We start from the raw sequence: 26,065 nt of genomic DNA, 5'->3' as shown, positions 1-26,065 counted from the left end.
AAAAGGCGGGAGCACCCGGAGCTCAGCGGGACACTGACGAAGCGCTGAGACGCTGAGACGCGGATACCGTTGGCAACTGGAGGAATTGAACCCGTGCAGCCTGCCCTCTCTACCTTGCTGGGGGACACCGCCGCTTCCGCATTACAACTTGCAGCACCCGCTTCGCGGGTGCCGCTGCGCGGCTAGCGGTGAGGGGCAGAGGCTGCCTTTGTGATTAAAGGAGGAAGACCGGAGGAGTCTGGGAGGCGGAGCGTGAGCAGGGACTCTCTAGACCAGGAGTCCCTGCGCTGACCAGGTGTTGCTGCTGGACGCGCCCCCTGGGAGACACGCCCCTCGCTTGCAACGGCGACTATATAACGCTTAGACCAACGCTCAGCGGGACGCGAGCGGGACGCCGGGCGAAGCCCGGGCAAAGGGCGGGCCCTCTACGGCCCTCATCGGCCAGAGGAGGCTGGGCCGGGCCACCCCCCCAAAAATAAGCAGCACAACCATTAAACCATCGAGCTCACAAGGTAACTGTTCGTACAACAGACTATTTAAAATGTATTGCCTAGTGCTCTATTATGAGGAAACCGGCTAAAAAGTCTAAAATGCCCACATTAAGATCAAGCTCAAAACCCAAATCAGACCCCCCACAATCAGTACCTACACTAACCGCCATTGACATTATGCTGAAACAAACAATAGGGGTTGTAACTAAAGCTATAGCTAACACAGAGAGAAGGATGTCTTTACCACCTATGACTATTGTGCAAGATACACAGGAAGCCACTATCAACCTCTCTGTGGTCACCATAGAGCCCACAGAGGACCCTGATACTAGCCTGGCTGTTACTTCCTCTTCTTTTGTTGATCTCCCGTGCGCCCAGGCCCCCACCAAAAATAGGAGGGAGTCAATGGACACACATACAAAAAAAATGATATCAAATACCAAGGAGAACAAATGGCCGAAAGAAGGGTCGAAACGCGGGGGGGGGGAAGGTCAAAGTAACACCAAAAATCACAACTTGGTGACACCTATAAATCCACCAACACCTGGAATACCCTGTTGGATTACTAATATGGTGGCTGATTTAAAAGCGGATTTAGAAGTTACCATCACGGCATCAATTAAACCCCTCATGGCCAAAATTGATAGGCTAACCTCTTTGATGAATAATAAGGGTGTCGGCCTAAAAAGCCAACCAGCACAAGATAATGCCTCTACCAAAGCAAGACAGGACGGCGGCCCAACTAATAATCCAACAAAAGACAAGGCAAGCTTAACAATTGATCTGGCATCAAATAACCCCCCGGAAACCCCACAAATGAATATAAAAGATGTACAAAATGTCACAATATCACAAAGTACTGGCAATAACAGTAAGCAATCAAACGCTCAAACAAAACAATCATGTCAAGGAACTGTCCATAAACCACATGGAAACAAAGATCAAACCTTAAAAGACAAACCTAAGGCAAACTCCACTCCACCAGTAAAGGCAATAGAAAACAAAACCTCATCTCGATTCAGGACTATCAATCTACCCCCCGAAGCACTGCCTTTTGTGGTCGTGTTGACGGGAGTGCCTCCCTTAAGAGAGGGCAAAAGGGAAACACAAGTGGAATTAAAAAATAAATGTGCTCAGTGGTTACAAATACATAGACCGCTACCCCCAAATATCCATGGAGAAATTCTCTCAGTTAGAAGGGGAGAGTGGATTGGGAGAGGAACAAAAACAATAGCAGGGGACATAATAACAGTGAACTTTAGAGACATTGCAGCAGTAAACTTTATTTGCAATGCACCCCCTAGCTTTGCCCACTCACAAATCCACCCTGTACATTTATCATACTTTTACCCCTACGCTCCCCAAAGACCTGTGCAGAGAAATAAAATTCCGATGAACATGTACTTTCAGATGGAACCCCAATATAAATCGGCCCGGCGGCAAATGCCATACCAAGCCACCACAAATTATGATCCTTCTTGCTTAATACAGCATGCACATTGGAATAGGTTCAGTGCACTCGAAGAGGTGGATTGACATGCTCAGGGATACCCTTCTCATATACCCACAAGATCTAGGGAGGAAGGGCCAAAGACAACTGGAATGGGCACTGAGAACAGTATAGGATAGGAAAGGGGATGGTAATAAGAGTCCAATAATCCAAAAGGGAAGGTGTAAATTGTTAAAATATCCAGAGCATAGGATAATCATCGAACAAAGCTCACTGGCTAGCAACATCACCCCACATCCCCGCACTAACATACCAACTACAGAAGTAGCCCAGGAAGTACACTCATTAAGAGGCTCAGCAGAACAATCCAGAGTGGATACCCACGAAAACATCCGAATTGTATCCTGGAACATCGCAGGCCTGGCATCCAAATTTGAATTTCAAGATTGGCATGACTATATAAATTTCAAATTGTATGCTTGCAAGAAACATGGGCGGCCGAGCCAAATGACTACAGTCTTGAGGGATATAAATGTTTCTCTGTCCCGGCCAGAAAGGCATCATCGGGGAGAGCTAGTGGGGGACTTACAATTTACGTAAACTTACATATTCAGGGAGTTTGGTCAAAATTCAATTGGGGCTCACACAACTTACAAGTAGTAAGGTTTTGCTCTAAAAGATTAAACTTCTTCCTACTCAATTGGTATAACGCTGTCAACCCAATGGCAACGGGAGCCGCCGTAAATGAATTGGACTCCTGTCTAGAAAAATTATTTTCCTTAAATAAGACACCAAACCCCCCAAGTCTAATACTTTTAGGGGATTTTAACTGTCACCTTTGTGACAATTTAAAACCATTTAATAAAGATTGGTCTAGATGCACTATAATGAAAGGGCCACATTTTGTTCATGTAAGAGAGGGATGGGATCTCTAAAAATTAACCAAAAGGCATAACTTGGTCCACACCTTGGATCTTGCCAAATTGGGTGTTAATGGAGACCTCAACCCAACGTTTAGAGGCAGAGGTTGCCAGTCTTATATTGACTATATATTAGTCTCGCCTCTATTAAAAAGAAACATCAGTAATATGGCCATAGATGCAAGTATCTTCAGTGACCACAACCCTGTGACACTTACATTAAAAGGGTTTGATTTTAAAACAATTTCAAAGAAAATAGATGTGATAGAAAAGGCAGTGGATCAAGGAAGGAGAATTAAGTGGGCTAGGATTGACGGGGATAGATTCTATCAAAAGTTGATTGCAGAGGGTCTAAACGCAATAAACACATGCCTTGATCCTAGGGTGGAGGGAGCGTCAGTGGTCAGCGCATTTGAAGAAATCGCATGCCATGTAAACAATCTCCTGACGACCTCTAAATCAAGCAAAATCCCCTCTACCCCTCGCTGGTTCGACTCCCTGTGCACTAAGGCGCATAAAAACCTGAAACTCAGCCTTCACGCTGTACCCAGGGATAAGCTCTTGATCGCACAGACTAGAGCTGAATACAAAAAAGCATTGAATAGTCGGAAAAAGAGCTTACAAAACCAAGCCTGGGAGGATCTAAGGGATGCTGCAGAAAGGCGAGATATAGCAGGCTTCTGGAAGGTCATTAACACCCCATGCTTCCAGGATCAAGGAGCACCAAAAATAATGAACACTATTTTACCCGAGCAATGGCAGAATCACTTTAAAAGCCTTTACAATCACACAGGACAGTTAACCCGGGGGGAAGAGAGAACACCAACACAGCCCCTAAAACTGGACTTCTCCGTGAAAGAAGTCGAACTGGGAATAGTAGGGCTCAGCAAAAACAAAGCACCAGGCCCGGATGGAATACCACCCGACCGCTACCTGAGCAAAATTGAACTGTGGGCCCCGCTACTAACGAGGGTTCTGAACGAGGCAGTGGTGGCAGGATTGCCTCGCTCTTGGTCAACAGCAACCATAGTTCCGATTTACAAAAAGGGAAATCGCGACGACCCTCAATGTTACCGTCCCATCTCTCTTATAGATGTGACAGCGAAAGTACTGGGACGAGTGATTTTACATCGCCTGCAGGATTGGGCTGAGGAGCACCAGGTACTTTCAGACACCCAATACGGCTTCAGGGAAGGTAGATCCACCACTGACCAATGTCTGAACCTGTACCTTTTGGCCACTAAATATACCATCGCGGGCACTGGGAATGTATTTATTGGATTTATGGACCTCTCTGCGGCCTTTGACCGCGTAAACAGGGGAAAACTCTGGACATTACTGATAAATTTAGGAGTGGATTAACCCCTCGTGGACATCTTACAAACCTTGCACTGGAATACATCTGCAAGTGTGAGGTATAACCAAGAGGGAAGCAAGACGGACCCCTTTTTGTGCACTAGTGGAGTGAGGCAGGGCTGCATTTTAGCGCCCTTCCTATTTTCTATATATATCAACCTCCTGGAAAAAGAGCTTTTAAAGCTAAAAGTAGACTCGCCACAAATTGGCCAACGCGCATTGCCGGTATTACTTTATGCCGACGATGCGGTACTTTTGGCCAGAACTCCCCTAGGTCTTCAAAAGTTGATCGATGGTTTTGTTGATTTCATGGCCAAACTTGATCTATCAACAAACCTTGAAAAATCCTTTATTATGACAACAGGAGCAAAGAAAAAGGGGAATTTCACTTATAACATCGGATCACATAAGATTGGCCAGGTTAAGACCTTCTCATACCTGGGTGTACTTTTTGATAACCATTTGAACTTCAAACCCCTGGTGGAGAAACATGTAACTAAATTGGCGGCGTCATCAGGAGCCATTATGGGATATGGTCAAAGACTGGGAAGGTGGTCCCCAGAACAAATTTTAAATTTGTACAGATCGATATGCTGTGCAAAGGTCACCTATGGGGCGGAAGTATGGGGCCATATAGACAATAAATTACAACAAATACAGGTGGAAGAAAATAAATTTCTGAGAAGAATCCTGAAACTACCACAGAGTGTCCCGGCCTATATTATTCATGAAGAAATGGGAGAGCCCTTTATTGAAGACCGGATTAAAGTTAAACCCCTCCTGGCTTGGGTCAAAATATGGACTAATCCCGAGGCGGATCTAACGAGACAAATCATAAAAGACTGCCTTAAACGGGATAAAGGATACCATATTCCTTGGTTGAAGTACATTAAGGACTCGTTACATGAGATTGACTGTATAAACCTTTGGACATCCCCTGAACTTATAACTGTGGAGAGTAAAACGACAGTAAAAAAACTCTTTTTAGAACGGTTACGGACGACTAGGGCAGAGAGTGAAAGACACAAGCCTACTGTCTCATCCTATTGCCAACTTACAGTAAAGCAAGGAATGGAACCATATCTGAGGGTCATGCACAATGCGCAGGATCGTTATTACATGTCCCGCTTCAGACTTAATATGCTTCATCATATATTTGCGGTTCCCTCAGGGTTCACCTTAACAGTGGAGGCGAAGGGTACCTGCGGCTGCGACACTAGGTCTCCGCAGGATACCCTTCACTTTGTTTTATTATGCCCTTTTTATTCTGCTCCAAGACGTAAGTTTTTAGTAGGGATTCTGTAAGAATCAAAACTCAGACATGCAAAACTGGCTTTAAAGTTTTTACAGGAAGCTGAAGATGCCTTTACACTATTTTGCATTGTAAATTTTATCCGGGTAGCACTGCGGCTAAGAGACACTAGAGAAAATGGACCCTAATATCACTCAATCCCTAAAAATGTATCCCTTTCCCACTTGCCTAAACGAAATATGTTTTTTTGCTAAATTTTACTTAAAACTTGTGTGTTATATTGTGTGTATATTGTATATGTGCTTTTATGGTGTCTTTTTAAGTGCCGAATAAAGTTTTATAAATTAAAATTGAAATTGAGTAGCTTCTCTAGCGGGAAAGGCGGAGCATTGAGTGGTGTCCCCCTGCAAACTGTAAATTAACAAATCTCCTCCAACACAGTAGGAGAAGGTGAAGTTCTCAGGAATGTCCTTTTGTCAGCAACATCCCATTAGAAAAATCCCAGTCTGAAGACTTGTGATATGCACGCCTTCCCTCAAGAAGATTTAAAGGTCTGGCCAGTCATTCCTCATGGGGAAGGTAACCTCTAACCAATGGAAGTTGTTGTTCTGTTAAAGAAAGCCCGCCCCTCCACTTAGATATCCCTATAATGTCATTCACACACTTTACTTAATAATGGGACCTGTTCATGCTCTATTACAATGATTATTCTCATGTTTCCTAATGGTACATATGCTGTTGCTGATTTCAGGAAATCAGATGTAAATATTGGATTTCCCTTTCTTCATTTTACTGGAAAGGCTCCCAGGCTCCTACTCCTTAAGCATTATTTAAATGTTTCAAATGGACTGATATCATTATTCATTTAATTACTTTAATTTTTATTATTTCTGTGTTAAACTTTTTATTTGATGGTGGAAATCAGCATACCCCATCTTTCTGTAACCTTGCCTGTTTGTGTTTTAATTTTTAATTTTTACTCCTTCCCTGGCATTATACAATACCATTAACATAAATATGCCTTACGTTCACTCATCTAATTTATAGTAAAGTAGGTGTTAGTGCATTAACTTTACATCTGTGTTGTCTGGTCACCTATCCTGTGCCAGTCAGACCTTTTACCCTAAGTGATACCAGTGAATATTTACAAGAGTGTGTTATTTCAATGGCCAAGGAAATCCCATAAAAATGTGGTAAATTCCCAAGTTAAGTTGTTACATCACAAGTCATTACATCGGGAGTCATTACACTGCTGTCATTTCGTTGGGAGTACCAGTTTTATGATCGTTTCTTTCCTGATTAAAAGACCTTGATGTAATTTCACTTTAAACTTTGCTTCTTTTCAGTGCATTTCTAAGGATTTTTTTAACATGAGTTAAAATCTTATTACCTCCCTTACTTATAACTCCACTTTAACTTTTGCTTTTTTTCCAGAGAATTTCTATGATTTTTTTAACGTAAAGCAATATCATATTACGATACATCTGCTGACAACCCCTATGGCCAACTTCACGCTTGCAGCCAACCCCCTGCCGGTGGTCAAGCCCCAATTAATCGTCCTTACTTTTTCTTTTTCAGGGGCTGCGTCGGCTCTCATGGGACTCTGGCAGGACTCCAAAGGGCTCATTTACTGACATGGGATCCTGGCACCTCCCAAAAAATATTTTGTTACATTTGATGCCAGGCCTCCCCCCGAAGGTCTAGGGGGTCACCACACCCCTACCTTGCACTCTTATTCCTTATTTCTTTTTTTAAGATGCACGACATGTGAAAAGTTACAAAATCATTCTCCATGCACAGTGTTCTCACTAATGATGTAATTTGTGATGTCAAAAGGGTTTTTCTGAATGCCATGATTTCACAAGGTAAAAGTGATGTAATATGGAAGGGTCTAACCAGTGCATAGAAAAAGTGTGAGTTATAGTTAATGTAGTGTGACGAGTGAGGTGACAACAATGGATACGGAGGTGCATGACTTATAGTAATTTAAAGGTGGGACTTAAATTATAAAATTAAGTTATAACTATAACTTTGGAATTTCTAATGTTTGTCTAGTTTAAGTTGGGTTTGAATTGAAAGAATAAATTTCAAGGGTCCTTATTTTCAAATGAAAATGTGTTTCTAATCATAGTGTTGTGTCATTTATTAGTGTGTCGTTAATTGGAGAGTCGTACAGTACAAAGGGGGAGAGTGTTGTACAGTGTAGAGTGGAGTATTGTAGAGTGAAATACAGTAGAGTAGAGTGAAGTGGGCTAGCATAAAGTGGGGTAAAGCCTTATACAGGGGAGTGGCAAAGTGTGTTTTAAGGTGGAGTGGAGTACTGTAGAGTGGAGCGGTGTGTTGTGCAGGGAAGTGGAGTGTCACACAGTAGAGCTTGATGCTGTCAACTGTCATAGAGTGGCTAACACTGTTGCAGACAGAAGTGGTATTGAGTGGAGTAGGGTGCAGTAGAGTGTCAATCAGTCGAGTATCGTTGAGAGGAGTGTCATAGAGAACTGTGGAGAAGAGTGTCATATAGTGCAGTGGTGTATCATATAGTGGAGTGGTGTGTCGTAGAGAGTATAGTGGCATTACATCAAGTGTTATGCAGAGTACTACAGTTCCGTACAGTGGGCTCTCGTAGAGTGCAGTGGCAAACAGAGAAATATTGTAGAGTGGAGGGGCATACAGTGAAGCGCTGTAGAGTAGAATAGCCTATATTGCAGTAGCATACAGTGGAGTAACGTACAATGAAGTGCCTTACACTGGAGTAATGATAAAGTGGAATATAATGCAGTGGGATGGTGTAGAATGGAATGTTGCTCAATGGAATCGGATAGAATGAAGAGGTATACAGTTGCGTGGCATACACTGGAGTGGCGTTTAGTGGAATAACATGCAGTGGACTACCTTAGGGTGGAGTTACGTACAGTGTAATAGTATAGAGTGGAGTGGCAAAGAGTAGAGTTAGGTCCAGTCAAAAAGCGTAGAGTGTGGTTCAGTGGACTGGTGTACAGTGAAATAGCATAGAGTGGAATAGTGTATAGTGGAGGGGTGTGCAGTGGACTGGCATAGAGTGAAGTGGCATATAGTACAGTAGGGTAGAGTGAAACAGCATACAGTGGAGTGGTGTAGAGTGGAATGGCATCCAATGCAGGTGTGCACACTGCAGTGACATACAGTGGAGTAGTGTCCAGTGTCCAGTGGGGTGTACATCTGTTCAGTAGTTTTTGAAAAATATCAATTTAAAATTATAGTGATATATCTGGACGTGAAGTCTTCGCAAACAAAGACGAGCTTGAGCAGGGAAATGCACTTCTCTGATTGTCTGCTAACAATTCAACCAGATAGTGTTGGCAGCCATCTTGTGACTCAGTTGAACTGAGTCACAAGACATATTTATTTTTGAAAGAAAAGGGGGCAGGGTAGAAACTCCCTGACCATATCATGAGTAATGTAATAAGTGAGGTCATAAGCAGGGTATTGCGGGAGCACAAGTTGAATTTCTTTGGTTTTGTAAAAGTGAAACATGAGCCTAACTATAACATCTCTGTAACCTTTGTTTTTTCAGTGAATACATATATACGTGCTTAGAATAAGTTAAATCCATCCTGAATAGAGTGAGAAAATACCTGTGGAAATTCCTGAAAATAAAAGGCAATTAAGTTGTAATCAGGTAAAAATAATTTACAGTTAACATCAAGATAATAGGTCTAAGAGTGAAAATCAGGATCCTCCTTTGACTACCAATTTCAAGGAATTATGATGAATGATTTTATCTTTTTATCCTGTATTTTATCATGCATATATGTACTTATATATTTATTACATTTATCATATTTAATATGTTTATGTTTAATATGTTTATATTTATAGTTATTTGTACATAAAGATTTAATTTTGAGATATCTGGGACAAAATATGTAATTAGACCAACTGTAAACTATTGAAATCCACTGCTGTGGGTATAAACAAATTACAAATGGCAATGACTCACTAGGGATCACCTTGAAAAAACTGCATACATGCAGAAAGATCACATGAACTATTTTAGACTGATAACGCAAAAATCTAGTATAGAAAGACCACTAAAATCCGGAAAGAATAATGAAAGCAAATAGTCTATATGATACAACAATATAAACTAGAAAATGACATGAGAAAAGCAATGTTATGCTGCTATGTTGGGATATATGTTTACACAAAAATATGACATTATGTCTTTTTTTAAACCACTAGCACTTTAAAAGCACTTTATCTTATGTCTCACTTATGTGAAAATATATCTTATTAGTAAGTTTCAAATTCAGCATTTCAGTATTTTACTATGAATGTTTCTTATATATTTATATATACAATGAGTTTTTGCAAGTGTTAAGCTATGGAAGAGTTAAGTCGATTGAAATTTTAACATGAGATTTTTGACACTATTTCAGTGCAATAACCCTTCCTTACCTGGATATATATTTTTTACAGGTTGGCTGTGTATGATCAATTTACATACATACTGAGCTATTTTAGCTCAATATGATCAAACCACAACACTTGTACATAATGTTTGCACTAAGTAATATTGAAACTACAATGTAAGTCTGTTTACCATTACCATTGAGACTATCACGTGAAGCACTGCAAAAAATGAGCACTGTCACTTTAAAAAAGTTTCCCGCACTACAAACATTTGTCAAGTGAACAAGCGGCGAGAGGCTGCGAAACGCGTCTTTGACTTGGGGAATAAACAAAAATAATTAGCACCTTAACATGGGTCCGTGTCCTGCTTGATGTGCGCAACGCGTGATTGACTACGTGGCGACACTTAGAAGGACTTTTCGCGATATATATATATATATATATATATATATATATATATATATATATATATATATATATATATATATACACTGAAAAAACAAAAGGTACAAAGAGATGTTATAGTTAGTAGTACATTTTTGTGAAGATTCGGCATTCGGCACCAAAGGTATTGGCAAAACATAAAACGCTTTTCCTATGGAAACATGGTCCTAACTATAACTACCTACTAGCAACCAATAGTGGGTATGTATATATATATATAGACATCAGAACTGTGATAGACTCTTTCATATGATGAGCTACTTTGTATTACCCTTTGTAACTATTCATTCTTTTTAGATATGCCCTTAAGATGATTTATATGGTTATTTAGATATTTAGATGCGTACTGTCCCTAGAAATTTGTGATCCAGATGGGTCACAACTATTAATTAATTTTTTGTCCTTCTTCGAGTGAACAACTAGATGGATTTATCAAAATATCCTAGCAAAGCAAACCGCTATGAGGACTTCATTTTAGTTTTTTGCACCTGCACTTTAGTATAAATGAAAACAAATGCATCAGCCGCATGCCTCCCTTTTTTAATTATTCATCTGGTGATTGATATGATAGTAATTTCAGCCACAAACAGGTGACACTGTGTGTGTATATATATATATATATATATATATATTTTTTTTTTCTTCTTTTGGGCACACATTGCGGTAATTCCGCCGAGGACAGTGGATCTCTTTCCACCGATCCTTCCCCCGAGCAACATCCCTGGGGACCCGCAACACAGGACTCTGGGACATGTAGTTTCCTTTAACATTTGAGGACTCTGCACAGGTGTGCTTCACGTTTGAGGGGGCGGTGCGAACTCGCTACCACGAGTTCAGAAAAGGCGGCGCTCACCAGCAGAGTGCATTTCATCTTTGGAGGTTTGTGGCGCTGACGACGGCCAAACATCGGCTAGAAATGCATCCGCCATCACTTTTCATTAAAAAGCCTCCAACAGTTCCCCTGGGTCTCTGCTCGTTCTTTCGGGAGGAGTTTGTGGCAAGTAAACCGTGCATCGGCCAGAGGTGCACTTCAGAGACCCCTGCCTCGTTTGGGCGAGAACAACACTGGCACCTATTGTGGCATTCCCTTGCTACAATCAACCTTTTTCAAGAGCACATTGAAACAGTTCAAGCCCGCTTTGGAACCCGGGGAAAGGAGTTGGTGGTGATGAGGTCATCCGACCTTGCTTTGGGCTGCCTGCACTGTCAGCGTAGCCCCTGCCGCATGCATTCCCTGGAACCTGAAGCTGAGGTGGTACGGGGAGCCAAGGAGGACTTTTAATGGATTACAAACCCACAGAATTTAAACCGTTTCATTTTGTTTTTTTTCTTCTTTTGGGCACACATTGCGGTAATTCTGCCGAGCACAGTGGATCTCTTTCCACCGATCCTTCCCCCGAGCAACATCCCTGGGGACCCGCAACACAGGACTCTGGGACATGTAGTTTCCTTTAACATTTGAGGACTCTGCACAGGTGTGCTTCACGTTTGAGGGGGCGGTGCGAACTCGCTACCACGAGTTCAGAAAAGGCGGCGCTCACCAGCAGAGTGCATTTCATCTTTGGAGGTTTGTGGCGCTGACGACGGCCAAACATCGGCTAGAAATGCATCCGCCATCACTTTTCATTAAAAAGCCTCCAACAGTTCCCCTGGGTCTCTGCTCGTTCTTTCGGGAGGAGTTTGTGGCAAGTAAACCGTGCATCGGCCAGAGGTGCACTTCAGAGACCCCTGCCTCGTTTGGGCGAGAACAACACTGGCACCTATTGTGGCATTCCCTTGCTACAATCAACCTTTTTCAAGAGCACCTTGAAACAGTTCAAGCCCGCTTTGGAACCCGGGGAAAGGAGTTGGTGGTGATGAGGTCATCCGACCTTGCTTTGGGCTGCCTGCACTGTCAGCGTAGCCCCTGCCGCATGCATTCCCTGGAACCTGAAGCTGAGGTGGTACGGGGAGCCAAGGAGGACTTTTAATGGATTACAAACCCACAGAATTTAAACCGTTTCATTTTGTTTTTTTTCTTCTTTTGGGCACACATTGCGGTAATTCCGCCGAGCACAGTGGATCTCTTTCCACCGATCCTTCCCCCGAGCAACATCCCTGGGGACCCGCAACACAGGACTCTGGGACATGTAGTTTCCTTTAACATTTGAGGACTCTGCACAGGTGTGCTTCACGTTTGACGGGGCGGTGCAGAAAAGGCGGCGCTCACCAGCAGAGTGCATTTCATCTTTGGAGGTTTGTGGCGCTGACGACGGCCAAACATCGGCTAGAAATGCATCCGCCATCACTTTTCATTAAAAAGCCTCCAACAGTTCCCCTGGGTCTCTGCTCGTTCTTTCGGGAGGAGTTTGTGGCAAGTAAACCGTGCATCGGCCAGAGGTGCACTTCAGAGACCCCTGCCTCGTTTGGGCGAGAACAACACTGGCACCTATTGTGGCATTCCCTTGCTACAATCAACCTTTTTCAAGAGCACCTTGAAACAGTTCAAGCCCGCTTTGGAACCCGGGGAAAGGAGTTGGTGGTGATGAGGTCATCCGACCTTGCTTTGGGCTGCCTGCACTGTCAGCGTAGCCCCTGCCGCATGCATTCCCTGGAACCTGAAGCTGAGGTGGTACGGGGAGCCAAGGAGGACTTTTAATGGATTACAAACCCACAGAATTGAAACCGTTTCATTTTGGTTTTTTTCTTCTTTTGGGCACACATTGCGGTAATTCCGCCGAGCACAGTGGATCTCTTTCCACCGATCCTTCCCCCGAGCAACATCCCTGGGGACCCGCAACACAGGACTCTGGGACATGTAGTTTCCTTTAACATTTGAGGACTCTGCACAGGTGTGCTTCACGTTTGAGGGGGCGGTGCGAACTCGCTACCACGAGTTCAGAAAAGGCGGCGCTCACCAGCAGAGTGCATTTCATCTTTGGAGGTTTGTGGCGCTGACGACGGCCAAACATCGGCTAGAAATGCATCCGCCATCACTTTTCATTAAAAAGCCTCCAACAGTTCCCCTGGGTCTCTGCTCGTTCTTTCGGGAGGATTTTGTGGCAAGTAAACCGTGCATCGGCCAGAGGTGCACTTCAGAGACCCCTGCCTCGTTTGGGCGAGAACAACACTGGCACCTATTGTGGCATTCCCTTGCTACAATCAACCTTTTTCAAGAGCACCTTGAAACAGTTCAAGCCCGCTTTGGAACCCGGGGAAAGGAGTTGGTTGTGATGAGGTCATCCGACCTTGCTTTGGGCTGCCTGCACTGTCAGCGTAGCCCCTGCCGCATGCATTCCCTGGAACCTGAAGCTGAGGTGTACGGGGAGCCAAGGAGGACTTTTAATGGATTACAAACCCACAGAATTTAAACCGTTTCATTTTGGGTTTTTTCTTCTTTTGGGCACACATTGCGGTAATTCCGCCGAGCACAGTGGATCTCTTTCCACCGATCCTTCCCCCGAGCAACATCCCTGGGGACCCGCAACACAGGACTCTGGGACATGTAGTTTCCTTTAACATTTGAGGACTCTGCACCGGTGTGCTTCACGTTTGAGGGGGCGGTGCGAACTCGCTACCACGAGTTCAGAAAAGGCGGCGCTCACCAGCAGAGTGCATTTCATCTTTGGAGGTTTGTGGCGCTGACGACGGCCAAACATCGGCTAGAAATGCATCCGCCATCACTTTTCATTAAAAAGCCTCCAACAGTTCCCCTGGGTCTCTGCTCGTTCTTTCGGGAGGAGTTTGTGGCATATATAAATATATATATATATATATACATATATATATATGTATATTACCTACTGGCGGTCGCCAGTAGGTATATATAGTTAGGATTTTTTCTCTATGGGTTTTTTGAAAATTCTATGTCTAATAACTTTGGCGTTTGTGGACGGAATTGGCTGAAATATTCAGGAAAATGGCACATTGTGTTTCTGAGCAGCCCCTGAAAATTTCGGGGGGGTTCGTCAAGGGGGGGCCGAGAAAAAAGGGGGGTCCCAAAACGCGTTTTTCCCATGTTAATTTCCATAGGGCGGTTGGCCTCACTTTTAGCCCGAACGGCTGAATGGATTTGCACGAAACTTGGCAAAATTGTAGGGACTGGTAGCCCGATGTGCCTTTTGTAGGTCTCAATATATGTGCTGCAGTGGATTTTGAGAAATTAACGTTTAAAAAAAGATATATATCTGTAACAGCGGACTGGGCAGCGGCCCAGGACGCGGACTTTTCGCGCAACGGAGCTTTGTGAAGCGAAGCTGATTGGTTCTCCGGCGTCTGTCAACATTCCAAATAGTCCGTAGCGGCCGCCATCTTGTCTCTCGGTAGGATCGAGAGACAAGAGGAGGCGAAAGCGAAGGGGCAAATGACCATAAGGGGGAATAGTAGATCCTCGCTGACCCCCTAGGTTTGATGTGGAGGTTTTAAAAGGGCCCCGCGGGGCAAAAAAAAAAAAATAATAATAATAATCGAACGGCTGAATGGATTTGCACGAAACTTGGTAAAATATTAGGGACTGGTAGCCCGATGTGCCTTTGCTAGGTCTCAATATATGTGCTCCAGTGGATTTTGAGAAATTAACGTTCAAAAAAAGATATATATCTGTAACAGCGCTCCGCTTCGCGTACTTTTCGCGTTACGGAGCTTTGCGAAGCTGATTGGTTCTCCGGCGTCTGTCAACATTCCAAACAGTCCGTAGCGGCCGCCATCTTGTCTCTCGGTAGGATTGAGAGACAAGAGGAGGCCAAAGCGAAGGGGGAAATGACCATAAGGGGGCATAGTAGATCCTTCCTGACCTCTTAGGTTTGATGTACCATTTTGCCAAGTTTGGTGTAATTCCGTTCAGCCATTCAGGCTGTAGACGTATGTAAATGTCCTATGGAAAATTGCATGGGGAAAACACATTTGAAAGTGTTGAAATTTAGAACCAATTAAAATGTTACTTTGGTTTTGTATTTGTGTGTGATGAAAGTTAATTGGTTATGTATATATGTCAAATGAGAGGAAACCACAGCCATTTTGTGATACTACTGTCTGAGGTACATTTGTGAGGAATTTTTGGTGGTGAATTTCTGGTGTTTGATTTACACAGTACTAACACTTTTCCTACTTTTGAAAAGGTGAGTTGTTAATTTGTAAGGGGAACTATGTTGTACACTTGAAGATAATTTGAAAAATGTTTTCTGTTATTTATTTGCAGTCCTTCTGTTATACTAAATACTTGATAAAGTTAGTTTTATATTATGTATTACTAAAAACGATAAATGAAAGTGATTATTTTTTTCTGCAATTTACAGCAAGCAATTTCAAAATAAAATGGCTCACAATGAAGAGACCGTGGCAATTTCTTTTGAATTGTCCACTACATTGATTGAAATTGAGAGCACCAATAATGAAACATTGTCACAAGGAGGACATGACTTGTATGATTCCATTAGATTGATTGAAATGGACAGCACCAAGAATGAAATATTGTCACAAGGAGATGACTTGAATGATTCCACTACGTTGATTGAAATTGAGAGCAGCAATAATGAAATATTGTCACAAGGAGGAGATGACTTGTATGATTCCATTAGATTGATTGAAATGGACAGCACCAATAATGAAATATTGTCACAAGGAGGAGATGACTTGAATGATTCCACTACATTGATTGAAATTGAGAGCACCAATAATGAAATATTGTCACGAGGAGATGACTTGAATGATTCCACTACATTGATTGAAATTGACAGCACCAATAATGAAATATTGTCAGAAGGAGGAGATGACTTGAATGATTTTTTTGATCAATCTCTTGATGGCGAATTTATCGAGTGTTTGGAGACGATAGAGTTACAAGAATCATTATTGCAGACTTTTCATGAGGACATTGCTGATGAGGACATGTTACTAGTTCTTTCAAATTTAGAAAATTCTGAAGAATAAATTTATATTTAGAAATCAAAAATTGTTTGAGACATTATTCATTTTTATTTTTAATTTATGAGGTTGTAGCGAAGTGATTGTAGTATAAAATGAGACTTATAGTATAGAGTGCAACATTTTTATGTTACATGGTAAGTTTACTCATATTTACTTCCCTTCTGCCACTATATTATCTCCAATGTGTATTTGACATCTCTTCTTCATCTCCGGCCTCCTTTCTCTCACTGTGTGTCTCCGATGCATCTTATCGGTGCTATTTTGTGTAATTACAGAAGAGAGTAAAATAAAATAGTTCGGAACGTGAAAAGGGGGCAAAGTAGAGTACTCCTCACCCCCTAGGCCTTTTTAGGCGGTCCCAAAAGGATCAGTTTCTGCTTTCCTGAGAGATTATGGTATGAGTTCCATATACCACAATAACTTGCATTACAACATGCAAGATATCTATCTCCTATTACCAACTTTTGGAGATATTCGCGCTAAGCGCGAATATCTCCAAAAAGTAACACCTGCCCTGAGCAGTTCTTAGTCATGTTATCCAATGGGAGGTGGATAACATGGCTAAGAGCATTAGCTCGGTAATGTATGAATATCGCTGAGTTTTTAGCGATATTCATGCATTGCGGCCGTTTATTATCGCATTTGTGATAAACCTTGATAATAGCAAGGTTTATCTTTGATAATTTCTGACGATGCTTAGCGGTAAAAAATTCGTTGGTAAGCATCGTTAGCGATAAATATCGCTTAACTTTGGTAATATGCCTCAACGTCTGTTAACGTTCGAGTCGAAGGAAATGAGGAAGTGTTGAAAAACATTGTCTGCGCCATCTTGCCTTTTTTGAAATGCCACACTTTTGTCGTGCACGGCAGCCATTTTAGATGTCTTGACCAGACCCACTCTCTGCACGCTGTCGATTCGTAGCATGGCTCCTCACCCTCGCAAGCATCTTCCCCAGGCACTGGTCACCCCCGCTCTCTGTCTTATGCATGGGCAATAAACCTCCCCCCATCTGCGCTGCTCTTCCCTGAGAATCACACTCTGTGCCCGCCCGACACCTCCCTTTCGCCCTATTCACTACCGCACCCTCTGACACTCCTCTTCCTCTGTGTCCGATTGTCCAGGCTATCAGCTAGCCCTGCAGATGTAGTTTATGGCCTCAGCTGTAAAGAATCACCCCTCTTCAAAGGAGTTATAGTAGATCAAGGCCCACACCCGATGAGATCCGTCACACCACACGTGTTCCTACTATCTGAAAACTATCCTGTATTGTGATTGGGGAGGGGATCGAGCCTGAAGCGGAAGATTCCAGGAATGACTCTTTGTACATCAAAGTTTTTACAATTATGTCTCACATTAAAAATATATAGCACTCCAACAAAGTAGTAGGAATATAAAACTTTAATAACATATAAATATATACAACAAAACAAAAACAGTAAAAACATTTAAACAACGAAGAGACCGTGGCAATTTCTTTTGAATTATCTAATAGATTTATTGAAATTGACAGCACCAATAATGAAATATTCTCGTCAGTAGCGGTCTGTTGTGCGAATAGTTCCAAGGCAGCAGAACGCGCTGAAATCTAGATGGCACTAAAGTGATGTCTAGCAAGTTGCCGCCCAGCACATAACGGCGTGGGGCGCCGCGGGGGTGAGTGAGTCCAGTAGGCACCACAGCTATTCTTACCGGCATTGCAGAATTACTGCTGGGGACAATGCCTGTGCTGTAGCAGGGTCACAGCAGAAACAAAAAGGATTCTGTTGAAGATGTTGTTGGTTTTCAATTTGAAAACAGTTCTGGTGTCAACTGCTATGCTAATGTAGTGGTTAATGTTTTGTTTTCTCTAGAAAATGTAAAAGAGGGGGAGGCAGTCCAAAGTTCCGTTAAAAGGGCAAAGGAAAGGATCGGTGGTTTGAACTATCAGTCAAAAAGGGGAGGGGGTGCAACAATTTTTCCTACCGGGTCACACTGTGCTTTTACCGGAAGTGAGGTCTGCAGGATTCTAGTAATTCAAAGTGAGGCTGGCGCCGACGTCCCGCGAATACAGTTTCGTCACTCCACGGGTGATCATGGCAGTCATTCCCCATCGGGGGTCGGAGACTCCCGCGGCTCCTCTAGAATCTTCAAGGTCGTGGAGGACTACGGTGGTGGAGTCAACCAGTGACAGGGCCATTTCTTTATGCTGGGCCCGCTCTTGCCAGGTCGACCGCCATTTTGAGAGTTCGGTAGCTACTGGCGATCGCGGGGTCAAATGAGCGGACGGGCTCCACCCTGCCGGGCGAGACGTTGCAGCATGGCCACAGTGGAAGAACTCTTTTCCGGGCGCCTGGAGCGCTGAGGGTGCAGCTGGGAAGCCTCCACTGGGGAGGCGGGAGAGGCCTGTTCGCACCGTCTCTCCCTCCCAGTGCACCCCACGGCGTCTCGCTTGATATTTGTTATGGCCGGACCAGGCGATGAGGACGAGGGGGGGGGTCGGAGGCATGTGCAAGACATCCCCCCCCAGGGTTGTTGCAGCAATTATACAAGAAAGAAGAAGTGTCCCGTCCGTCTTCGGGCCGGGCTTCCGGTAGATGTCGGCCGGACGCCCCTGGCTCTGGCCCCATGAACGGGTTTCTTGGTTTATCGGCTGCAGCCGGATCCCGTCGGCCTCGGCCCCCCGACCGTTGGTGGCCGGACCGGAAGAGCATGTGGCGGGACTACCTGCAACTCTCAAGGGCCACCGCGGCCGGACTGGGAGAGAGAGGGGAGGGTCGAGGAGACATTCCCCCCCCCCCCTGCAACTGTTCAGCGTTGTAAAGGCAATCCCCTGGCCGGGTCCCGCTGGTCTCGGCCTCTCCTCCGGCTACACCCTACGTTAGGATCTCCTGGCCGAGGCGTGGCAGCAGGACCTGCCTTATATGGGCTGCTCCCGGCTGGGCGTAGCCGGAACCCTGCTCCACCTTGGAAGTTTCCAGAGTGGGGGCGGATGTTCTACTGACTTGCATTTTCCCTAGTCTATCGATTTTTTTGGCGTGGCAGGCGGTGGGACAGCGAGGGGTGATTTGGTTTCTCTTACTGTTTTTCTGGTCTCTCACCAATGGCATATTTTAACGTTTTCTTGTTTCTAGGACATTAACAGGTTTTATCATTACGTTATGTTATCGTTTCTTTGTTCGTTGTTTAATAAAAGTTCATGTTCATCAGTGGCCTACTGATTTTCGTTTTCCTATTCTTTTCTTTCCAGGTTGTTTCATGCTAAAGTTTCTGTTAACAGGATACAGTGATCACTTCGTTATTATTGCATATGTCCTTTTCACTAGGGGTGCTCTCTGGTCGGGCCAGATGACGTATGTCTAGTAAATGGTCCGGGTGAAACAGGTGCATCAATCAGTGGGGAGTAGATAGGCATGACAGATTACAACGGGGGAGAAAGGTCCGCATTACGTACCCTTTCACTACTTGCAAAGATTTTCCTACGTTTATTTGCAAACAGGGAATACCTCCAAAAAGAACTAATTCCCAAACAGTCAATGTTCGGACAATCAATCAATCAATGAGGAATGAAATAGGTACAACGTGTTAAAGGCTTGCGTTACCTACCCTTCACTATCTGCAAAGGGAGAGAGAATATTCCTATTCTTCCTCGTTTGCAGGCAGAGAAGATCCTTAAGAGAACCAACTTCGAACAATTCAATGCTCGATTCAAACAATCAACAAGGGGTACTGTGAACACAAATGAACGCCGCTTATGTACATACGCATTGCTATTTTCAACAGGTTGTTCCTAATGTTTCTATTTTAGCGAGGTCAAAAAGAGATCCCATTAGTGGCCTACTGATTTTGCTCGATTCCTTTTGTTTTTTTACACGGTTTTTCGCTATCTGCAAAGACTAAACAGAGTATTGCGACTCTGTGCTTGTTTGTAGATAGAGAATGAACCAAAGAGAACAATCAATCAAATGGAGAGAGAAGCAGGCACGACGGATTACAAAGGGGGCAAAGGGCTGCGTTAACTACCCTTCACTATCTGCAAAGAGAGAGTACTCCTAATAGAAATGAGGGGTGGGGGGCAGCATTCAAAGCAGATCAGTGTGCATAAACACGAAAATGTTTTTACTTACCACGTACTTGACATTCGACAGCTTATGATATTTGCTATTAAAAAACCATTGAAATTCACTGAAAAAACCATAGGTTATAGACCATATATAGTTAGGAATTAGCATTTACAAAACCTTGAAAATTCACTGAAAAAACCATAGGTTATAGACCATATATAGTTAGGAATTAGCATTTACAAAACCTTGAAAATTCACTGAAAAAACCATAGGTTAGAGACCATATATAGTTAGCTGGACATTTTATTGACATAAAACCAATGAAATTCCATATATAGTTAGTTGCACTAACTATATATCGCGCACCCGCAATCCACTGCTGATGATGTCACATATTACATCATTCATGACATGGTCAGTGACATCACTGATGACATCACTGATGACATCTCAAATGACATCACTGATGACATCACTGATGACATCTCATTTGACATCAATGACCACATCACTGATGATATCATTCATGTGACAATACAATGCATCTCCTCACATTTTAATATAACCTCTGTTTCACCCAGTGTTAAAAAGAGTATAATTTTTGAAACCATTGACACACCAATACTAGTTACTACATACGCACTCACTGATTGCTACGTCTACACACACCTTCACTCATTCACCCATACAATCATTCATACATACAATCACTCATCTTTACAACACTATCATATGCACTCATACACCTATACAGACACTCACAGTCTGCCACTCATCCATGGAGTTACTTACACACCTAGTCAGTCCTGTAAAGAATCAATGAGACTTCCATTTTCTTGTCTATACAGTTAAACATAGAGCACCTTACATTTTCAAACATGTACTAACACATACTTAGTTTCTTATACAATCATTGATACAAGTACAGATTGATCTGCACAGAGTCACACACCTCCCAGCTAGCCACACACACACTCAGTCTCCCATACAAATACTTGGGCAATCAATCAATAACCCATATAGTTACTCATATAGCTACTGATCAACACATGCAGCAGTTTACAGAACAACAGACATAATGATGCACAAATTAAGACAGTTTAGTCACTAACCCATGCACTCAGTGAGACACATTTAATCACTCACTCATACATTCAGTCATGCACCTACTAAATCCTTCGTCCAGACACTTATACATCCACTAATTCTTCAATATGTAAGACATATTTTAACTTTACAGACTTATACAGTCACTGGATGTAGTCATCAGTGATGTCATTTGAGATGTCATCAGTGATGTCATCAGTGATGTCATTTGAGATGTCATCAGTGATGTCATCAGTGATGTCACTGACCATGTCATGAATGATGTAATATGTGACATCATCAGCAGTGGATTGCGGGTGCGCGATATATAGTTAGTGCAACTAACTATATATGGAATTTCATTGGTTTTATGTCAATAAAATGTCCAGCTAACTATATATGGTCTCTAACCTATGGTTTTTTCAGTGAATTTTCAAGGTTTTGTAAATGCTAATTCCTAACTATATATGGTCTATAACCTATGGTTTTTTCAGTGAATTTTCAAGGTTTTGTAAATGCTAATTCCTAACTATATATGGTCTATAACCTATGGTTTTTTCAGTGAATATATATATATATATGTATATATATATATATATATATATATATATATGTATATATTGCACTTGCACTTTATACATTTGTTCCTGTTTGCACCCAGACATGGGCAGATTTCATTGTCAGCATTGGTCTCTGGGTTGAAAGGTCTCGAGCCAGGTTTATAAACCACTTGGTTTTAACGTCGACGGCAATTATGTGCTTTGATGATATTATAAATCTATCTGACCATATCACTGTTAATAATTTGTATATACTTTTAGTTTTACACAAATTCATTATGATAGAGGGAGACCTATGTGCTGCTTGTGACATTGTAGGATGTTTACTAGCTTTATGAAAAGCCCAGGCAGGGTGTAACTGAAACAATTTTCTGTAACACTATAAAATGTCAGTTCTGGTTCCGTTGCATCATGTGTCAAGGCTGTGGCAACACGGCCAAAACGCGTCATCCTTAAACTGCAATAAAGCACTTTATTTGAATCTTCACATTGTGGTCCGTACCTGTTTTTTGTTACCAGAAGCGGTAATCCAGGACTTTGTGTCTTCATATATATATATATGACCAAGCTCCGTTCGCGGAGCGAAACGCGTCAGGGAGAGCACTTGCTCAATGATTTGCAATAAACTTTCTGCACTGCTACACTCCATGGTGTTTGGCGTCTCTTACTTGACTTGGAAGTAAGAGAAGTTTTTGTAAAGGAAAAGGAGAAGGAGGTCCGTGCCCGACTTTTGACCGCAGTCATCGGCGGTCGGGTTTTCTTTGATATATATATATATATATATATATATATATATATATATATATATATATATATATATATTCACACACACACTCCTTCCAACTTCCAAGAAAGAAGAGGGCATGCACAGGAAGCCTGCAGAGTCCAAGCTGTATCTTTATTGCACTGGGCTTCCCTCAATCCAGCAATTAAAAGAGACATGTTTTGGCACATCAGATGCTTTCTCAATCTAAAAAAACGTTATTTTGGTGCTCAATTTAAATATGTATAAAACAAACAGTAAACATACACAATGCACTTAATCGCTGCTGCAGTCCATCCCAATTCAATATGGCCAGCTTTTGCCGAGTCCCCACCCCAAACTGACCTCCATTCCCAAAACCATGGCCCCCATGGGTATCCCAACGCCTCCACTCTCCCCCGAGGTATAGTAACACATCAAAAACACAATTGTCTTGGGTTATTGGTCGTAATAACCCTGGATGTATTTTATTAAATGATAAAGCATATTAAGATATTATATTTACAGCACGCAGAAAAGCCGTCCAACAGTCCAGAATATTCATGCATAAACCAACTTTCTTACACAATGCATTTACAATTATTTATGGATGGCTAACCTTAACATATTGTCTAATGCATAGCCATTCCTAACCTAAAAAAATTATGTACATTTTTGTTTTCTGCATATCCCGAATTGAGCATACGGGCAAAGTCATGACTGGTCCAACTACGTGCTAGGTCCACCCCTCCCACTGGAGTGAACTAGCACCCTCGGGCACCCCCTACGCCCTCAAATACTACCCCCAAGGGGCTGTGCTTTTATGCCAACTTGGTGCCCATGCGCCTGCGCGGGGATTGGCCCAAAAGCCTACTGGAAGCTGACCTTCTCCACATCCCGCACCCTCCATGCCTACCGCCCTTAAATGCCCCCTGGAGTTCCATGAGAGACCACTGTCCCTCCAGGCATCCCCATTAACAATAGAGATGCCTACTAACAACCATAAAATGCCCTACTAATCATGACCTTACCGCAAACCAAGGATGCCATAACATAAAATACGACAATGACGCTGCCCTGTAAACAATTTTTTTTTAATTATATACCATTACAAATGCCTGAAAAAAACAGATTACTACCTGAAAGAGAAAAAGTAAACAACCTTTAACACAAAATACAAGCAATACAATCAGTAAATCTTCTGCCTCAGGGGATGGTGGACGGGGAAAAAAGAGGAAATCTCCATCGCATAGGCAGATCAGCTGTTCAGGATGCGGAGTAGTGAGGGAAAAAGACGGTATTTTTCCCTCACCGCTCCTTATCCTCATCATCGCTCATCATCGCTCCTCATCATCGCATCCTCATCATCGCTCCACAACCCCATTTAAAGGGTCTATGGCTGCCGACCTGAACAAACCGGTAGGATCTAGATTGGACTCACATCCCATGCCCCAGAGCACTTGAATGCTTCCGAGGCATGCCTACTTCCGCCAACTAGGAGTGAAGGTTGGGGCTGGTGCCAGCCGCGTCACCATCACCAGCCCTGTCCCTCTAAGGCATCGGGGAACGGCACAACCGCCATAGTTGTGGCGTGCCTGAGTCGTGGTTGGCGCCTTAGCATATGGCCTGTTATTGCTGAGTCTCTGCCTTAAACTGACCTCAATTCTTAAAACCATGGCCCCCATGGGTACCACAACCCCTCCACTCTCCCTTGAGGCATAGAAACACACTTTTCTTGGGTTAGGGGTCATAATAACCTCAGCTGTATTTTATTAAATGATAAAGCATAGTAAGATTTTATATTTTGAACTCTCTTCCCCTGACACTTAGAAGTTGCGACAACCTTCTAAGCTGTAGGAAGGCCTTAAAAACATGGCTGTTCGAGCAAGCCTATGTCTAGTAACTTCATTACTTCAGCCTCCGGTCTTCAGTGCCATGAAACCTATGGGTGTACATGCGCTCTACAAGTGATTATTAACATAACATAACATAACATTTGCAATATGCAGAAAACCCATCCAACTGTCCAGAATATTCATATATAAACCAACTTTCTTACACAATGCATTTACAATTATTTCTTAATGTCTAACCTTAACATATCGTCTAATACAGTTCCTGTGCGGGGATTGGCCCAAAGGCCTACCGGAAGCGGTTTTGTACAAAGGCCTACCGGAAGCGGAACTTCTCCATCCCCTGCAACCTCCATGCCTACTGGCCTTAAACGCTCCTGGAGTTCCATGAAAGACCACTGTCCCCCCCCAGGTGTCACCATTAACAATGGTGATGCCGAGGAGGAGCTTGGCGGGCATCCGAGATGGCCGCTTGAGCACAGCGCTCTCCGGACCCTCGCCGCTCCCGACATTTTATCCTGGCTGAATCCTGATTTCTTGCAAGAATTCGTGTAGGGGACGTTTGGCTGATTACCCTGGCACTTTTCAGAAATCGATTTGGATCTCGTATTCCTGAGATATGGTGCTCTGAACTTTTGGGCTCCGCCCTTGAGGTGCGCCCGGGACGGGGTGCGGTACTGTAGCCGTCCTGCAATTGAACAACAACGGCAGGAGATCTGGCCTTGTGGGTCCCCCCTTCCTAAGTTTCGGTTTCGATTCCGTTCCGACTTGGGCCACGGATGTGGATGTCGTGTTGCGACTGAGACTTGGAGGCAGATCGGCTGTTGGGCTTTCATGTGACCTATTTGCTGGTTTGGCGACCTCTACCCGAGTTGTGCCCCCTTTTTATGTACTTTTGATCCTGTACTTTGGGTGTCGGGCCCGTCGACCCTGGTGGCTTGTCCTGTGACGCATCTTCAAAATGGCGGGCAGAGGGGACAGAGAGACGCGCAAGACGAAAACACCTCTGCGCGGAGCTCCAGTTCAATCAAATGTCATGGACCGTTATACCCATTCTAAGGGGTCCCCCGGAGCTGCCCTGCCTGGTTCTAGTATTGCGTCCGAACGAATTTTGGAAGAGTCGGCGGAGCCCTCCTTACAGGATATCATGGGCGCCATCTCGGGTGTGAGGGAATCCATCGGCCTACAGTACGAGGCCTTGGCCCACAAACTTGACACCGTGGCTATTGAGGTGAATCTGATTCGTGCTGATCTCGGCAAGACGAATGAGAGGGTACAATCACTGGATATTAAATCCTCTAGCCTTACGAATGACGTCTCGGAGCTCCAAACAGAGATTGGAAATCTCCGTCGGGGGAACGACTTCATGACCCGTCGCCTGGAGGACTTTGAAAATAGGGCGCGTCGCTGCAATGTTCGCCTGGTTGGGGTACCGGAAAACCCTGAACCCCACTCGGTGGATCTCCTGGTTGAGGATCTGGTCTTGAACCATTTGGCCCCTTCTGGTCTCACAAAATTTTTCACGGTGGAACGTGCACATCGTGTTCCAGTGGGCAAAGTCAAGCCGGGAGCCCCGC

The sequence above is a fragment of the Lissotriton helveticus genome, chromosome 1_1 (genome assembly GCF_964261635.1).
Source record: "Lissotriton helveticus chromosome 1_1, aLisHel1.1, whole genome shotgun sequence".
Classification (NCBI taxonomy): Eukaryota; Metazoa; Chordata; class Amphibia; order Caudata; family Salamandridae; genus Lissotriton; species Lissotriton helveticus.
This window is presented reverse-complemented; position numbering follows the sequence as displayed.